General features: G+C 43.1%; 1 protein-coding gene and 1 pseudogene across 1 annotated transcript in view; one reads left to right on the plus strand and one right to left on the minus strand.

The window, feature by feature from the left end:
• Positions 1-310: 310 nt before the first annotated feature.
• The window catches only part of FEZ2 (fasciculation and elongation protein zeta 2 (zygin II)), a 50,713-nt gene continuing 40,689 nt past the window's right edge, over positions 311-10,334 (plus strand). Inside the window, exons 1-2 of the mRNA XM_005886091.2 lie at positions 311-314; positions 3,713-3,715. The gene's annotated coding sequence lies outside the window, so the exon portion shown is untranslated. The remainder of the gene's footprint in view (positions 315-3,712; positions 3,716-10,334) is intronic.
• On the minus strand, positions 592-2,077 carry LOC102250625 (annotated as a pseudogene).

A 10,334-nucleotide genomic window follows, 5' to 3' on the forward strand; every position in this document is an offset into this window, starting at 1 on the left:
ACCTGCAGAACCGGTGTCTTCAGTCTCCTGTGACTTCCAGTAGTTGGTATCCTCCATCCATCATTCTTTTATGATGGGACCAGCGATTTGGTGGTGGTGTGTTTAAGTCTCAGCAAAACAGTAATTTATGACATTTGTCCAAAAACCATCACAGTTCCAAGTTCAACAGTAAAAAAGAAAAAGAAATCAGCAGCAGTTGCTACGTTAGCGCTCAAGACATTGTTTCCTAGAGGATTTCATGTCTACCGTTTGGTTCTCTGTTTCAGAGCACGAATTGGGTTTCAGACAAAAAAAAAACCTGTGGTGGAGGGGGAGTGTTGGGATTGTTGGGGGAGAACCCACGTTGGAAGAATACTGGGGAGTTACAAGAGGTTCGTTTCTCTAGTCAGACACCCAAGTGAGGAGGCAGTGATTCTGAGAACGTCTCACACAGAGAACGTGGTCCTGATGCACCGAGAGCTGGGGAAGCAGCAGGAGCTGCTTTGTGGTTTGAAGGTGACACAGAGACACTTCTCCAGGGACCTCAGGACCAGGTGTCAGTGCAGTTTGACCGGGACTCCTCCCTGATGCCAGAACTTAAAAAGCATTTTATTACATCACCACACAAGGCAACACCATGCAACCTCGCACCCATCATCACTGCCATGGAGTTTTTTCATTCAGCACTGACATTTCTCTTCCCAGAGTCCAAAAGGCATCTTCAGCACCGTGCCTGGTCCTGGCTGAGGTTCCAATGAATGGAATCCCAGCGCTCTTGGGCAGCACATGGGCTTGTTTGTGTCCACTGTCCTTGTTGGCAAATCACACTTGTTTCCTGCCAGCACCATAGGTGCGTCACCTGCATCCTTTGCTTGCTTATTCTGTTCCCTGCCGAGGTCACTATCTGCAGATGACTTGCTGTTATTGATGGAAAATACACAGAGGAAGCCTTCACCTGTTCTCATGTCCTGGTCTCTCATGACACTGTACTCCTCTTGTCCAGCTATGTCCACAGACAGGTTTCACCATCTATAACCACCTGTTTTTGGCAAGAATCCTCTATGGTGGGATCATATTAATCTACAAAGCGGTTCTGGATTAGCGGGATTGTCAGCACGCTTTTCCCAACACCACCTCCCCCAAAAACACCAGTTTGCACTCAGCCATTCCACACAAGCAAGAACCTCAAGTTCCGGTGCCTCACTGTGCAAGGATTTAGAACCACCACTGGGGGAAATGTTGGAGACCCCAGAGCCGCCATGAACCAAGCTTTGGTGGTGTTTCCCCTTGATCTGTGACCCACTTAAGCAACTGCATTGCTTCCTGACTGCAGCTTTGGGAGAGCTTTTCATTTAGATCAGTGGTTCTCAACCTTGGCTGCACATTAGAATCACCTGGGAATCGTTTTAAAATCCTGACTTCTGGGCCTCATCCTCCGGAAATTCTGTTTCTTTGTTATGGGGTGGGGCCACAACATTAGTAACAAAGAAACAGAATTTCCGGAGGATGAGGCCCAGAAATCAGGATTTTACAAAGATTCCCAGGTGATTCTAATGTGCAGCCAACGTTGAGAACCACTGATTTAGATGGTCCTCATCGGTACGTCCACCCTTTAGTACCTATTTCTACTTGGTATTGTCTTTATTTGGTGGTTTAGATGTAGATTAATTACTACCATAGGGTTGCCAGATGATATCTGTTGAGTTTGATTGTATTGGAATAGCATTAACATTTGCATGACTTGACATTTATTGGGACGTATTCATTGTTGTTGAAAGGAAATGGGAGGGCTTTGTGTGAGGGTGGCAGGGAGTGGGAACCAGCTAGGAGAGATGAGAATAGAGGCTGGCATGGCTGTCCTAGGTGGTTAGAGCTAAAGTTGTCGAGGATCATGGCACTGAACTATTGAATGGGTTGAACTTGGTTGAGCACAATGAGGAAAAGGCTCCCTTTCCGCTCCCATCTCAGCCTTTAAACACGCTCTGCCCAGTTTCTCCTCACCACTCTGGCTGGCTTTTCACTCACTTTCAGAAATCAGAAAAGTCTCATTTTGAGGTATAAAGAAGTCTGACTCAATGTGAATAACAACTTTCATCATATAGTCATGTCAGAACGTCTCGTCTTCCCTGCCCAGGGCTGACCTGGGAACCAGGCGGGGGAGGGTTGGCTTGTTCTTGCCTCCGTCACATTCCCTCTTGCTCTGCATCCTTTCCTCCTCCTAGGTTGAGATCGACCCTGCTAACATTTTTGGGGGACACTCAGGGTACACGCCAATCCAGTCTTTCAAAGGGCAAATCAGTCCTTCAGAGTTACAAGGTGACTTTCTCTCTACAACCTGGAATAAAAATAACATTTCTTAAACAAAACAAAACAAAACAAAAAACCCAACAACAAGCAATTCCCAAGGCACACAGTTTAACCCTCTAACATCAGATTAAAAACAATTAACTTACTTTTGGGTTTACCCTGGTTAAATCAATCAGGAAATTGAGCAATTATGTGTGTTTGCTTAAATTATGTAGACAATTATCTTAATAGACCACATTGTTTTGCTTTTGTAGATCCAACCCAAATCTGACTTGTGGTTTATTTATTTAAGTCCACAACACTTTGATGTGGCAATATTGGTGCAGCTCTTCTAATGTCAAGACATTAAAAAAAAAAAAAAGGAAAAACCCTGTTAAACTTACAGTTTTAAAACATTATGGGTAGAATAGACATCCCCATTCCTAAGTCTTGCCCCATCTTAACCCCATTCACAATGAAATGTTCCTTCTCTAATGTTCCATCTCTGGAGGGAGAAAACAAAGACCTGAAAAAATAAAGTTCCAAGGAGTAGGACACTTCAGTTTTAACATTCATTCCTGTAACACCTCTCATCACTGCAGATTTGGGGGAGTCTAGCTGATTTATGGAATATTGCTGGATGATGTGGTTCTCTTGTCCTAATACTCTTGAGACTATAGAAAATTGGGGACAAATACCCTTATGAGAACTTTCTATCAATAGGCATATCAGGAAATAGAACTCAATGCATATGACTAATATTAACGGCAACCTGGATCAGACAAAAAGCACGATCATCTACAGAGTCCATTTATCTCATCCAAATGTGATTCAAGACTCCTGGCTTCTGTTCAGTTACAAATTAAGATGCAGAATTGTCTGCATCTCTTTCTTTCTGTGAACCTTGCGGAGCCTCTATTTATGCCACCTCGTCTTCTGAATGTGCCCTTTCAATCTCCCATCCTGTCACCTTCTGACAACTTGTCCTTGTGCTCAGTAGAGCTTTCTTATTTTTTCAGTCATTCCTCCCCCAATTCAACGGGAAGAGGTCTTACTGTTTTCCTTTATTTCTTTTCTTCATTTTTTTGTCCCTGTGTGGGCCAGAGATTTCCCATCACCACTGAATTTCTTCTCCTCAGATTTAGACCTTCAAACTCAAGTCTTCAAATGGTAACAGTCTATTATATTAAATTTTTTATTACTCTCTAGTGAAGTTAATTTGTATAATTGCAGTATAAGATACAGTAAAATAGGAGAGATAATTAACAAGTTAATAATTCATCAACAATTACTACACACAGCACATGAACTAATTTTAAATGTCTGATTTGAATCCACTTTTAAGGAGATCAAATCCTATATAATAAAAGAGAAACATGCAAATTACCCCCCCCTCCGCTACGCTCAAAGCCATGCCCACCAGCCACACTCACCAGCCAATCAGGAGCGAGTATGCAAATTAACCCAACTAAGATGGTGGCGGCCACTGAGCTGGAGCGAGCAGGAGGCTTGGGTTGCCCCCGGCGATGGAGGAAGCCAAGCTTACCACCTGCCCTGGCCAGCCCTCAGCTCCACTTAAGGCTACAAAGTTTCAATTATAGAAGATAAATAAATCCCAGAAAAAAGAAAAAAAGAAAAAAGGAGAAGCTGGGAGCTTGGGTCGCCCGGGGGGCGTGGCCAGCCTGAAAACGGCCCTCAGCCCCCCACCCAGGCTGGCCAGGCATCCCAGTAGGGACCCCCACCCTGAAGGGGGTGTGGCCAGCCTGAAAACAGCCCTCAGCCCCTCACCCAGGCTGTTCAGACGCCCCAGCGGGACCCCCACCCTATTTCGGGACACCCTTCAGGGCAAACCAGCCAGCCCCCAACCATGCACCAAGCCTCTATCCTATATAATAAAAGGGTAATATGCAAATTAACTCTAATAGCCAAACAACTGGGAATGACTGGTCACTATGACACACACTGACCACCAGGGGGCAGACGCTCAATGCAGGAGCTGCCACCTGGTGGTCAGTGCGCTCCAACAGGGAGAGCTCTGCTCAGCCACAAGCAAGGCTGCCAGCTGCCAGCACAGCAGTAGTGGCAGGAGCCTCTCCTGCCTCCTCAGCAGTGCTAAGGATGTCCAACTGCAGATTAGGCCTGCTCCCCGCTGGCAAGTGGACATCCCCTGAGGGCTCCTGGGCTGCCAGAGGGATGTCTGACTGCCAGCTTAGGCCCGATCCCCCAGGGAGCGGGCCTAAGCCAGCAGGTGGACATCCCCCGAGGGTCCCAGACTGTGAGAGGGCACAGGCCGGGCTGAGGGACCCCCCCGAGTGCACAAATTTTTGTGCACTGGGCCTCTAGTGTTAAATAAGCAGGGCACATCTGTATAGGTCAGTGGTCGGCAAACCACGGCTCGCGAGCCACATGTGGCTCTTTGGCCCCTTGAGTGTGGCTCTTCCACAAAATGCCACGTGCGGGCGCGCACGTACAGTGCGATTGAAACTTCATGGCCCATGTGCAGAAGTTGGTTTTCGGCCTGGGCGAGTCTATTTTGAAGAAGTGGCGTTAGAAGAAGTGGGGGGGTGTTGGTCCGTTGGACGACGGGAGACACGGCGCAGGCGGGCCGGGGAATACGCAGCGTGGGGGAGGTACATTGTTTTGAGGTACGTTCGCTGAGGTCGACCCCTTCCAACTCTCCCATCCACACTCGTCTTGTATACTTGTTTTAGATAGACAAGTGTGGATGGGAGAGTTGGAAGGGGTCGACCTCAGCGAACGTACCTCAAAACAATGTACCTCCCCCACGCTGCGTATTCCCCGGCCCGCCTGCGCCGTGTCTCCCGTCGTCCAACGGACCAACACCCCCCCACTTCTTCTAACGCCACTTCTTCACAATGTACCTACCTATATAGTTTAAGTTTGGCTCTCAAAAGAAATTTCAATCATTGTACTGTTGATATTTGGTTCTGTTGACTAATGAGTTTGCCGACCACTGGTATAGGTCAATTCTAATGAGTGATTCATTAAAGTCACACCTGTTTGGAAGAATTGTGGCTAAATATACATCACTTGAAAATTATTATTTTAACAATTTTCAAGTGTACTGTGGCATTAAATATATTCACATTATGTGCAATCAGCACCCATCTTCCAATCAGAAACTCAGTACCCATGAAACACTCCCCAGGTCCTTCCCCCCAGCCCTTGGCAACCACCATTCTACTTTCCATCCATCGCCAGAATTGTGGTACCACGATTTTGACTACTCTAGGTACCTCAAATAACTGGAATTATACAGTACTTGTCATTTTGTGTCTGGTTTCACTTAGCAGAATGTCTTCAAGGTTCATCTATATTGTGACATCTGTCAGAATTTCACTCCTTTTTAAGATTGAATAATATTCCATTGTATGCATATGGCACATTTTGCGTATCTGTTTCTGTTGATGGACATATGGGTTGTTTCCATTTTTTGGTTATAAAGACACACTTTTTAAAAAACAATTTTATTGAGTTATAATTTATATGCAATAAAATGTACTTTTTAAAAGCTTATCATTTGATAAATGTATACACCTACATAGTCATAATCAAGTCATAGAGTATTTCCATTACAGGCCTCCAGAAGTTTCCCTCGTCTCCTTCTGCAGTTAACTCTCCTACCCCAAACCTTCACATGGGTGCCACCGATCTGCTTTCTGTAAACTATAGATTAGTTTTCAGGCCTTATTAGACCTGAAGGCTCTAGGTCAGTAATGAGACAAAGAATTCAGAATGAAGGGTATATAAAATATCTACTTATAGTCCTAAAGGAAGCAAGAAAATTATTCTACAATTTTTTCAGACTCGGAGCAGCCTCTTCCACTTGTTTGTTGAAAAAACTTTCCATATTTGTTCTTTGTTCCATCGTAATATGAATAGTAAGGACACGCAGTGCTGACAATCATAGAAAAAAAGAGAACATAGAAGTTTTCACCATCCCAAGATGCCTTGGCACATAGAACGCTGAAAGTCCACAAAAAGAAAATGATAGATCAAATTTGGTGTATTCAATTCTGCACGCTCTAAATTTCAGATGAGAAAATTAAGAATATGCCAAAGCAGGAAATTCAGGCTGTTCAGAGTGTTCATTGCTGCTTTCCATGACAGGGTCCTTGCAGCTTCCATTGTTAGAACTATCATAACGTTAGGTAAGTGACTCCTGCTGAAAGTTGTTTCTGTTCATTTTTCCGAGACCAGCATTTGACACCTAGAACACAGCCAGGCCCATGTTTGGCAGTGTCTTCCCCTCCCAGCTGTTCTGATACTTTGGAAGCGTGAGGCCATGGCCAGTCGGTTACCTGGCTACACCCCTGGGTGGCCTGGCACTGCTTCTGCTCAGGATGGTTTCACTTAATCATGACCCTGATCTGATCATTAAAATGAAGATCCATCCCCATCACACTTGCATAATAGGATTAACAATTCTTTACAAATAAAAGCTAAGTTGTGGTCTTTGACTATGCTAGTTTCTTGATTCTTTTTTTTTTTTTTGAAATGAGTTAAAATGGAAAGATAGTGCCCTTTCCTTTTTTGGCAAGCAAGCCACTGTTCCTTAAATTCTTGACTCACCATATGGATTTCTAGATTCTTTTTGTTTTTGTTTCATTAACTCTTTTTATAGCCCTAATTATTGAATAAAATTAGTTATTAGCTTAGCTTTTCTCAAGAAATTTTCACTTGTGTGCCTTCTCATTGTCTTACTATTGCTTTATAACTGTTTCCACATTCACTATATGTGGTACTTTGACAGTCAGATATTTTTCTGGTCCTGTATTCAGTAGTTTATTTTTTTGCAATTTTAATATTTTCTGATTAATTATACCCTTAGGTGGTCTATATGCTGAATAATGTACTTTTCCATTTTTGGTTACCTAACTGTCACTGTGATATACTATATATGTGGAAAATTTACATACATTGTTAAACAAGAGAACTTTTCCCATCTAAATGATTAATATGAACATAGGCTCAAGGGCTAGGAAGCACTCTTTAAAAGTAATTTATATTCTTTTTCTAATTTTGAACCAAGTGCTGAAAATTAATTCTATAGGTTAACTTTTCTAAATATATGAGTGAGCAAACATGCTTACACCTTCTTTCATCTCTTCTCCAGGAGTTGGTGGGAAGTAAAGGTCTGAAATAAATAGATTTGGGAGGACAAATTAGTAGAATCCGGCTATGTGCCGTATACTGAAGTGCGTGTTGATGGACTGAGCCAAGCAGGTGAGGCCAGAGCGGCAGGAAGCCTGTGGCTTCGCTGGATCGGTGGCGATGTTAGGAAGCTAGACTTTGGCTCATGGGAAGGAGATAGCTGGAAAGTTGGCTAAGGTTGCTGACAGGACATACTAAGTGAAGGTGTTTAGGGAATAGTAAGTGGGAGCTGGATTCTCTTTAAAAAGCAGTCCGACTCAAGTACCAGGAGCGAAAGGAAAGGGTGTGCATACGGAAATGGGGCCACAGCCTGGGTGGGACATGGTCGACTGATGGTTATCCTGGAAGCCGTGGAGCAACTTGCAGTTTCCAGGTACCACGTGGGAGGAGAGGTGTGTGGAAGGCATTGAAGGGAAATGTTGCTTCGTTATAATTTACCTGGTGACAAGCATCCTACAATTTAAACTGTTTTCTCCTGTTACTCTTTCATGTTTACAGTAATTATTTAAAATCTACAAAAGCACCAACTAACAATTTGTTTCACACCATAGTTTCTTGCTAATCTCATCACTGTCCCCACAAAGTAGTATAATCAGTTTTCTCATTGGCATCTTCCTTTGGAGGACTTTTATAGATTGTGTTGAGTGCCAAGGTTATTATAGGTGTGCAAAAATAAATTGACTAAGAAAAGTGATTTAAATCTTGTGTTTTGCAATGGAATATTCATAATTAAAAAAAATCCTCACCCAAGGATATGTTTGTATTGACCTGAGAGAGAGAAAGAGAGAGAGAGAGAGAGAGAGAGAGAGACCTCAATCGGTTGCCTCCCATACATGCCCCCACCAGGGATTGAACCTGCAACTCAGGTATGTGCCCTGACAGGGAATTGAACCTGAAGCCTTTTGGGATGCTGAACAATGCTCCAACCAACTGAGCCACCTGGCCAGGGCTGCAATGGAGTATTCAAAGTGTCTGGGGGTGATATCAGGTAATTTGAATTTAATTAAAAGTAAAAAGCATTCTATGTGGAAATTTTCACTAAAGTAAAATCCTGAGACCACTAAAGCTAAACCAGTAGCAATTTATGTGTAAGCAGATGAAAAATTTGACAGTGTTACATGTGAGTCCTAAGAGTAAGTAATTTTCATTTCCACTAACGCATACCGCACAGACAAATGGAGATACCAGTAAGGAAAAAACCCACAATTTTGCTTTAGCTGTGTACCTAATCAGGAGAGTCCGAGTCACTTTGATAGTGTTTCCTAACTTTGTGTGTGTAAATACATAGAGAAAAATAGATCTTTGATACTTTTAGAGCAGTGGTCACCAACCTTTCGGACCTCATGGACCACCAGTGGTTCGCGGACCACCGGTTGGCGACCGCTGTTTTAGAGCATCACTTTTGAGTAATCTTCAGATAAGTGAATATTAGCTAAGCTAGACTATTTTCTCATCAACCCCAAAGCTATTAACCATGGGGTAATTAGTTCTAGCTGTTGGCCAAGTAGAGCACAACATCTGCTCATGAAAATAGAGAGGGAACAATATTGCCTTTAAATAATTATCAACAGTTTCTTAGGCTCAGTGATAGATGTATTTTGGTTAATATGGAACAAATCATTGAAATAAGAGACAACATTCTTTGGCATAGTAAATAGGAAATTTTGGTATTAACATGTATTCTTGAGGCTAGGTTTCCAAGACATGGACAAAGCATACTGAGAAAATCTTATTTTATATGATTAACTTCAGATTTATTTTTCAAAGTATAAATTCATCTTTCATGATCCAACTACGGCCCACTTCCTAAATGAAGTATGTGATTACTACAGGCCAAAGATCAACCCTGATCAACCTCTTTAGCTGTAGACCAGCTCAAACCATTCTGTCTAACAAGACCCAGAACCAAAGTTTAAACCTTGGATACAAACTCTTGTGAACCCTTCAAGTGCTACCTGTTAAAACCCCACCCCAAATCTTGGATCAGACAGATTTGAGCCTTACCTCCGGTCTTCTTTCAGTCAACTGACAGATTAATCTCCATTCTTTTCTCTAGTGCCATAGTATTGGCTACTATGTGCTCCAGGCAGCAGACCCTGTCTGGTAACTGTCCTAGGTATATATTGCTTCTACGTACTCACACACTCTTATAATCACACTTACTTTTCTTCCCATTTTCTTTTATTATGGCAATATACACATAAAATTACCATCGCAACCATTTCAAGTATACAACTCAGGGTATTAAGTACATTCATATTTTTGTGCAACCATCCATCGCCAGAATTCTTTCCATCTTGCAAAACTGAAACTATATGCCCCTTAGTCAGTAACTCTCTACTCCCATTCATACCTTTTATTTCGTATAAATGGTTTCCTTTGGTCTTATCACTACAACTGCATTGTAAATCTCTTGTAAGGAGCAGCTGTGTATTACTTATGTAACATACAGATATGGCACTTACTGTCAGGCACTGTTCTAAGTGGTTTGCAAATATTAACTTACATAGCTATTCAGTTTTGCATGTTCCAGAGGGTCTAGCACGAGCTTCGCACGTGGGAGACCTTAGGTATTTGTGGAATGCATTTCGGTATCACTTAAGCATTTCCAACTGACTCGGCCTGTTGTTCTGGTTGGAAAGATACAAAAGGAGCAGGCTACCCTGGGGAAGTGACTTGTGCACAATCTGACGCTAGGTCGCAAGTTTAAAGAAGCTCTTTACTTTGGCCTCATTTAGGCCCGGTGCCCACTAGAGAAGCCAAGAGGGAGGCTGTTTCTGAGTCACAGAGACTACACGCAGTGACCTAATGCAGTTCAGGTTATCCCTTCTATGGGGACCCACGTCGATCCCGCGAAGATTCTGCCGAGGGAAGCCCCCAGGCTGGGCGGCCCA

Source organism: Myotis brandtii, unplaced genomic scaffold, assembly GCF_000412655.1.
Source record: "Myotis brandtii unplaced genomic scaffold, ASM41265v1 scaffold958, whole genome shotgun sequence".
Lineage (NCBI taxonomy): Eukaryota > Metazoa > Chordata > Mammalia > Chiroptera > Vespertilionidae > Myotis > Myotis brandtii.